Source organism: Bidens hawaiensis, unplaced genomic scaffold (genome assembly GCF_021521415.1).
Source record: "Bidens hawaiensis isolate Kalapana, Puna unplaced genomic scaffold, B.hawaiensis_p1.1 tig00038176_1, whole genome shotgun sequence".
Classification (NCBI taxonomy): domain Eukaryota; kingdom Viridiplantae; phylum Streptophyta; class Magnoliopsida; order Asterales; family Asteraceae; genus Bidens; species Bidens hawaiensis.
Window position 1 is genome coordinate 121387 of NW_027496700.1, and position 9219 is coordinate 130605.

The window sequence follows — 9219 nt, forward strand, 5'->3', positions numbered from 1 at the left end:
CAAATTAACCCTTATATAGGTCTGACTATGCTCAGGCGAAGTTAAGGTTAACTTCGCTTATCCTTAACTTCGCCCCTTAACAACTTCGCCCCTACACAACTTCGCTTAATATTAAACTTACAAAACAGTCCCTGAAAAATTGAACATCATGCAATTTACTTTTAAAACTTCCTTTACAGAGTTAAATGTTATGATCAAAGACCGAGTAACCAAGTGTTAACCATAAAGCGACATATGAATGAAAATTTAAAAATAAGATACACGGGATCAAATTTCAGTCTTGACAGGGACCAGTATGTTTTAGAAAAGATCCGAACAGGAATCATACTAATTAAATGACTGTCACATTGATCCATGTTCAGCTGTATTATGACATAAAGAAACAGGTTGTAAGCAGGTAAACAACTTAGTATGGTTTTCATCGCTTCTGTGATACGGATTAGATTCAATTAAGCTCTAAATTTGATTGAATAACACATCAGAGATTGTGATGTCTCCTATCTATTCTCATGGCGTATTTGGCTTTCCCCAAGTCAGCCCGAGTTGATCTTGACCCGTAGTGTCTGATTAAACTGTAAATACATCTTGATCTTTTAGAGTCTTCGTCCCGTTCTCGTTCTTGCCTCTTGATTGATAAGTATAACATAATAGACTTCAGAAGGCTTAATAAATTTTTTTTTAATTTAATAACGATTTACATAGCTTCAAACAGTAGACTACTGCAAGTCCCGAATCTGGATCACTGCAGTTTCTTGATACACTATCTTCTCGGGAATCAGAACACTCACGGGCTCGTGTATGACTGGGTAATCACTTTTCTGCCTATCATTCAGAAAGATATATATAGAGATATACACAACTCTTAATGAGTTGTCCCTTTAAATCGAGAAGAGTTAGTTAGTATCACTTCTACTTTTACGCACCATAAAAAGCTACCATAACATACAATGACTGTTCTAGAGTCTTTTAGGCCTAATAACTTCACTAGTTAAGCACACAGAATTAGCTTGTCTATCACTTTCCAAGGTTGGATCAATTTTCTTAGAAACATTGCATTGAAACTTCTTACGAAGTTGTAGACTTGAAAAATTATATCATCTCCCTGAAAAAAATTTAAGTTCTATCGCTCCGATCAAGTCAAAGTCATCAGGTAAACGGCTATCCTGAAGATCCAATGGATCAGCTGGACCGACCACATACGAATATGCGTCCTTTTAACTATGTATGAACGACTATTTTTCAGCGACATAATAAAAACACATCATAAACCACCCTAGTCGCTTTCAGTCATCTGGTTAATGGCTATCCTCATAATTTACTGGTAGAAGTGAGGACCAAACACATCCGAAGATATGTCCTTCAAACAGAAGCAACCGACATCATTCTAAGCGATAGTGATTTTTTTTTTACTCAAGTAAAAACGAAATATACGGTTACTCGGGATTGATCATCCCATTAAACTCAACAAGGTTTTGAAAACGAGTTCTGTCAAACGCTTTAGTAAAAAGATCAGCGAAATTATCTAACGAATCAACCTTTTCGAGCACTATTAATTTCTTCTCAGCACAATCCCGTATAAAATGATGACGAATGTCAATGTGTTTAGTTTTGCTGTGCTTTACGGGATTGTTAGTTACTGAGATCGCTGCAGTGTTATCAATGCAAATAGAAGTTTGAGTGAAATTCAGACCGTAATCGCGCAATTGCTGTTGTATCCAAAGAACCTGGGAGCAGCAGTTTGATGCTGCCATGTACTCTGCTTCACAGGTAGAAATGGCTACAGAGGTCTACTTTTTGCACTGCCAAGACACCAATCTTCCTCCCAGAAACTGGCATCCACCGGTTGTCGACTTCCGATTCTGATTGCAACCTCCATAGTCAGAATCCGTGTAAGCAACCAAGTCCAGGTCTCCCCCTTTCGTGTACCACAATCCCAGCTTAGGCTTGCCTTTGAGATACCGCAGTATTCTCTTCACTCCCTTCATGTGAGATTCCTTTGGGATTGCCTGAAATCGAGCACAGAGACAAACTGCAAACATAATGTCAGGTCTAGATGCAGTTAAATACATTAAAGAACCTATGATTGCTCGATATTGGGTGGGGTCCACATCTGCGTCACTGTCTGAATCAGCACCCAGCTTGTGGTTGACGCAAACCGGAGTATCAAATGGAGTGTTGTCCTCCATCTTGAAGCGTTTGAGAACGTCTTGGACATATTTAGTTTGATGGATGAACATCCCATCTTTCTTTTGATCGACCTGCAATCCTAAAAAGAACGTTAATTCTCCCATTGCGCTCATTTCAAACCTTCTTTTCATGACTTCCTCAAATTCCTGACACATGGCAACTTTTGAAGCAACACAGATGATGTCGTCCACGTAGACTTGAACTAGGAGAAAGTCTCCTCCCTTTTTCTTGATAAACAGCGTGCTGTCGATCTTTCCTCTTTCGAACCCATTCTCGAGTAAGTAATCAGACAAGGTTGCGTACCAGGCACGAGAGGCCTGATGTAGTCCATATAGCGCTTTATTTAACTTGTACACGTGATCAGGAAAGTCTGGGTCAGTAAAACCTGGAGGCTACTCAACGTACACAACCTCATAGACTTTACCGTTAAGAAACGTACTTTTCACATCTAACTGGAACACCTTCAACTCATTGTGTGCAGTAAATGCCAAAAACAAACGAATCGCTTCCAATCTTGCCACATGAGCAAATACTTCATTGTAGTCGATCCCTTCTTGCTGATTAAACCCTTTAACGACCAGCCTTGCCCTGTTCCTTATGGTTATCCCTTTCTCATCTCTCTTACATTTGAAAACCCATTTGGTGCCTATTGCATGCACATTTTTCGGTTTTGCAACAAATTTCCATACTTCCATCTTCTCGAACTGAGCTAACTCTTCTTGCATGGCATCGACCCATGAGCTGTCCTTTAGAGCCATTTGATAGTTCTTTGGTTCAATCTGGCTGATGAAGCAGGTGTACAAGCACTCGTTAATGATACCTGTTTCTTTAATACTTGCGTAAACACAGGTGTGCTCATTCAAGCTTCGTCTTGTTTTTACACCGTCAGACAGATCACCTATCACGTTCTCTAAAGGGTGATTTTTGTGAACTCCAGTAGTCGGAACCGAACTGACTTGCAGATTGACTTCCAGGTTCGAAGTGAGTTCATCAATGGGTGATTGTTGTTGAGAGTGAAAAGGGTTGTAAAATTCTTCTTCATTAACAGCACTTGACGTGGAAGGTTGACTTTCATGGTATCGTGGACGTTGCACAATATTTTCCTCCTCATCTTACAAAATCTGTGAAGCAATTTTCTTATCAACTTCTGCAAAATCCAAGTAAGGCATATTAAAGGATTTGAACAGTTTATCATAGTCAAAAGCTTCAACGGGTCCCGTGCTGGGCATTGGTGGTTTGTAACTCGTGATGTCGGTGTTACATACCACTTCAACCTTGCTGTTCGATAAATTAAAGACTCTTCTGTTGGGTGTCCCAACAACATATCCGACTAAAATACCTTCGTCGGCTTTCCCACCAAATTTAGAGTTTGTCTTTAATATCGTACATGGGGACCCGAATGGTTCGAGACCATTCAAGTTTGGCTTTCGACCATGCATAAGTTCATAACAAGTTTTATTTAGCCTTTTAACAGTTAAAACTAACAGGCTGTGGCAACTGCTTCAGCCCAGAACACCACGGGAAGTTTAGCATCAGCCAGCATGGTTCTGGCTCCTTCAATTAGCGTCCTGTTCTTCCTCTCAACCACCGCATTTTGTTGCGGAGTATACGGGGCGCTGTACTGGTGTTCTATCCCTTTCTGTAAGCAGAACAGCTCCATCTGGTTGTTTTTGAACTCTGTCCCATTATCACTCCTGATGTACTTAACCTTTCTCCCCATAATATTCTCAACCCTGGTAATCAAGTAATTACCAACTGAACCGTCTCATCCTTTGTCTTCAAAAAATACACCCAAGAGTATCGCGAGTAATCATCAGTTACTACCAAGCAGTATGAAGTTCCACTAAGACTCTTTACAATCACGGGACCAAAGAGATTCATGTGAAGTAGGTCTAGTGTACTGACAATTGAGTTAACCATCTTAGAGTGATGAGGTTTCTTGTGTTGTTTTCCCTTTTTGCACGATAAGCATTGATCTTAAAAGTTGAAATTCTTTAAGGGAACACCAAGCACCAGCCCATTCTTGACAATGTAGTTCATTTTTCGAAGATGTATATGCCCCATTCTTCGATGCCATAACTCGGACTCAGATTCAGTTGCCTTTGATAGAAGACATGATTCTTCTGTTGTCATCTCAGTTGACCTCATATCCATGACGTATGTGTTCTTTTCTCTTGGAGCCTTCATCACCACCCATGCCTCTGGTATCTTGAAACCAGGATACAGAAAAATTGCTTCATTTTTGGTAAAGTGCACTGTGTACTCTTTGTCACAAATCTGAGATACGCTCAACAAATTATGCTTCAATTCCTCAACAAAATTCACCTTTTCCAATTTCATTTTTCCATTTGTTACGGTTCCAATACCAGTAATTCTACCTCCGCTCTCTCCAGCGAAACTAACTCTTCCTCCTTGAACAGGTTTCCATTCATGTAACAAATTCTTGTTACCAGTCATGTGCCGGGAACAGCCACTATCTACAACCCACAGATTTTTTACAGTCCTGTTCAACTGTTCCTGCACGATTAAAGCAAAGAATTAAAATCTGGGGACCCAAGACCTATTGGTCTTGGGTCGATTAAATCTGTTAACTGGCATCCCATACCTTGGTTGTCCAAAGTTAGTTTGAGAATGATTTCTGTAAGTTCTGTAAGGATACCTTCTTGAGAATTGACTATGAGGCCATCCAAACCTTAGTGGATTAACTGAATTAAATCTGTTTGTTTGGTTGTTAACTGGGTAAAACTGAGATCGATTTCTTTGAGATCTTGGATTAGTCCAATGTCTGAACTTTGGTGAGTTCGCATTCCTACCAGTATAGTAATTACCATTCGTTTTATTTTCAGTTTTCGGATGCCTCATTCCTCTGAATTCTCTTTGATTTAGAGGGAAATTAGCAATTAGGTGTCCGATTTGATTGCATCTGAAACAACTCCTGTGTTCAACCTTCGTCACAACAGTTGTTTCAGATGTTGAGGTTGCATTACTATTCGTTTGTCTAACATATGGTGGGACAAACGGGATTAGGTAACACTACCTCTTCTTTTATCTCACTAGATTCGGATGTCTTATCCGAATTTGATGAGACAGAACTAGGGACAGAAATCTTAACATTCGAAACAGGCTTACATGTTTTGCTTTTACTAACTTCGGGTTCTTTAATCAAAGCTTTGACAGGAACTGTCTGACTAATTTCAACATCAACAGATTTCTGATTACTAGGATCATACGTATAGTTATGGTTATATGGTGGTGGAACTTCAGAATATCCCATTCCCCCCTTTTTAACTGGGGAACGTTGAACACTTACGATGTGTTCAAGCATTGCTGAGGAGTTTCTAAATTGTTCAATTTTTCTGTTTAATTCCACCACTTTTACCTGGTAATCAGCTATCTGTTTATCCCTGTCAGCAATTAGTTTGGTTTTTTCCTCTAACACTTCATAACTAAGATCTATTACTTGTATTTTTTCAGCTAGACTGGCTTTAAGACTTATGATATCTTTTTCACTAGCTTTTATTTTTACCGAGTAAATGTTTTCTCTAGTTTTGGTGTAATGATGATCTTCTTTTAATGTTTTAAATTGAGCGTCCAAACTAACAAACTGATCAGTTATTGTTTTCAATTGTTCAGACAGATTTTCGCATTGCATACAAGGGAGTTCAGAACTTACCTCAGAAAGCTGATCGTTCACTTCTGCCATGTAAGCTTGATTTTCCCCCGTCTCCCTCTCGCTTCCTCCAGTTTCGATGTTAATTAAATTTGCCTGTTCGAAGACTTCCTCAACCTGTAGATTCCAGTTATACCCACTATTGTGTCTAGATACCATAGCCTTATTCTCACTATCTCCCCCATTTTGTTGTGCAGGCCTGTTCTGGCTGCGTTCGACTCTCTCATTTGTACATTCCTTGGCAAAGTGACCATTTTGTTGACATTTATAGCATCGAACCTTTGACTTGTCAAACCCTGGTCTTTCACCAACGAACTTTCTACCCGTTTTCTTCATGAACCGTTTAACTCTTCTTACTATCATCGCCATCTGCCACTGCAGATCCATCTCTTCCAGATCATCAGCATCAATCTGATCATAGTCTTCATCCAAAGTTGCGGGATCGACTATTTTACCTTTGATGTAATTCTCATAGGATGCAATGAAAGATGCATAGAGGGCAAACTGCTGTTCAGCTGATTTAACACTCATGGGCATCTGTGAGTATTTGTTGGTTTGAGCATTTAATGAAAAATTACCAGTTGGCTTGAGGTTTTGAAGAATTATTTCCTGCAACTACGAAACATACATCACCATCCATGTTGAGAGTCACATGACCATCATGAGTTGAGTTTGAGCTTGAGTCTCCCTTTGAGTAGTAAGCAGATGATTTTGACTTTGAACTTGAACTTGAACTAACTTTTGCACCGTACATTCCCGGATCCTGAACCTGATCAGTTGGTGTCTCTTCCTAAACCATGTTTAGTTCAAAAGTTCGTAATTTATTGACTGATGTTTCCAAATCAATATCGGCAAACTCTTTATCTTCTCTCATCAAAACCGTGTACATTTCCCATTTCGGTGGAAGAGCATCAAGAAGTTTCTCTACTATCTCCTCTTCTTTGTATACAATGGAGTAATTGCTGAGTTCGGTCATCAGGTGATAATATCTTGTGATGATATCATCAAGTGATTCATTTTTCAAATATTTGAACACCGAGAATTGGGTTTTTAGTAGCTTAATTTTGGATGCACGTATCCCCACATTACCTTCATATCGATTTTCTAGCGCTTCCCATAGCTCTCTAGCGGTTTTGTATTTCCTGAAGGTGTGAAGAATATCTTGTGGAAGAGCCATGGTGATCGCCGCATGAGCTTTACTCTCTGCCTCATACATTTTCCTCTCCTCCTCATCCATCTTGCTGTACTTCTTTATTTGATCACGACCCTCAAACAAGGCCGTTGGTGGAATGTATCCATCTTGTATGCACACCCACATCTTAGCATCTTGATATTTAACATACTGTTCAAACCGATCTTTCCAAGCAACAAAATCGGTACCCTTAAGCATTTTCGGAGCCTTAGTAGCTGAACCTGCTTCCACCTCCATCTTTACCAGTTCCGTAATGTTTATAGAAGTCATCTTTGAAGGAAATACGACTCGAAAACACAAAGAGACCCAAAAATAATATTTTATTATTCTGAATAGTACCCAGTAGGCGAAGTTATGCTTAACTTCGCTTATACTCAACTTCGCTAAAACATTAACTTCGCTTACTTCTTAACTTCGCCTGATGTTAACTTCGCTTATTGACAACGTCGCTTAATTTAAGCGAACTTGTGAGACAGGCGAAGTTAAAGATAACTTCGCTTAAACTTATATCTTCGCCTAAACCCTACAAACAGTGGCGGCAACTTCGCCTGATGAACAAAAGGTTTTTGCATATTTTAATTTGACGTATTGCGAGGTATGTGGAGATGTAATGGGTTGTATTTGATAGTGGGAGATGGTTAGGACACAAAAACTCGGTATTTCAACGTAAACTCGTCCCGCGAATAGTCGAACGGAACGATTTCTACACTCGTGTGATAATCCCGAACCACACAATCACGAGCAAATGCTCTGATACCAACTGTAGGTTCCTAGCCGGATCTACACGGAAATATCTCGTATTACGTAGGTGCGGAATCCTTACGTAAGACGATACGAGTGTTAGACGCGATATACGTTAAACCCGAGTACAAAGACACGTTACAGTACTCAATAGACACGTTGTATTGCAACTCTTTTAACACGTGATTGCCCAATCACAATTACACGTACTGAACCACTGTCTATAAAACAAGCCGTAGCCTAAACATATATACCCTTCCACAACTTCGCCTAACATGCTAGGCGAAGTTGTCAATAACTTCGCTTGTTCCACAAGTTCGCTTATAACAGGCGAACTTGTGAAACAACTTAACTAAAACATAACAAAACCAACTAACACGATTACAGACACTAGATACTGAACTACTGACATCATGTATCAACATTCATGCAGTTATACACACGAAACCTTTCAACAATAAAATCACATAACTATTTCACATTCGAATCATGATACTAAATAGAGCCCTTAATGTCGAAACTAATAGATTGTTAGCCTAACATAGCAATTAACATAACCAAATTAAACTTAAAAAGTAAGGACATACTACTCATGGGGGTGTTCGGGAAGAATGCGGAACTCCCGGGAAGTGGTTTGAACCTCCTTGGCACTCTTATGGAGTTTATTTAACTAATTAGAGAAAAGAGATGTAAGAAATGGTGTCTTTGGCTGAAACTCGTACTGCTATTTATAGCTGAAATTCTGGAACACTTATGGGTCGTAATGTTTTCAACAGTATCCTTTTGACCCACAAGAGTAACTTTTTATCTTATCTTATCTTATCTCCAACTCCAGATTTTTAGGATCATTTTTCCTACCGACAGTCTTTATGGGTCGTAAGGTTGCTTAATGACCCATAAGTTTTATTTTTTAATGTCTTGATATTATCTATTCCGGATTTTCTGGATCTTGGTTGCACCAACGATGAATTTTGTGATACACTAATGACCGACGGTTCTTTATGGGTTGTAAGGGTGTTTACAACCCATAAGTGTCATCTAATGTTGGAAATCTTTATGGGTCATAAGCTTCAGCTGGTCTTTTGTCTTCAAATCTTTACAGCCCATAAAATTTGCCAGTGTCTTATTAGTCTTTTTATCTTCAAGTCTTGTCTTTGCTTTCGATCTTCATTTCTTCCGGCTTCGTTCTTTCTATCGGTTGTTCAACAGTTTTCCTTCGGACCAAGTTGCTTAATTCCCATTTCGGACCTTGTTACTTCATTCCCGGTTTTGTTTGGTTTCTGAATGGCGTCCTTTTGGTTGTTATTTTTTGTTTATTTGGACCAATTCATCATTCGAACCTACAAATCCATGTTACGAATAATTTAGTATCAAACTCAATGGATTCGTAATGAAAAGTGTATAAAATCGGGGATAAATGATATAAATA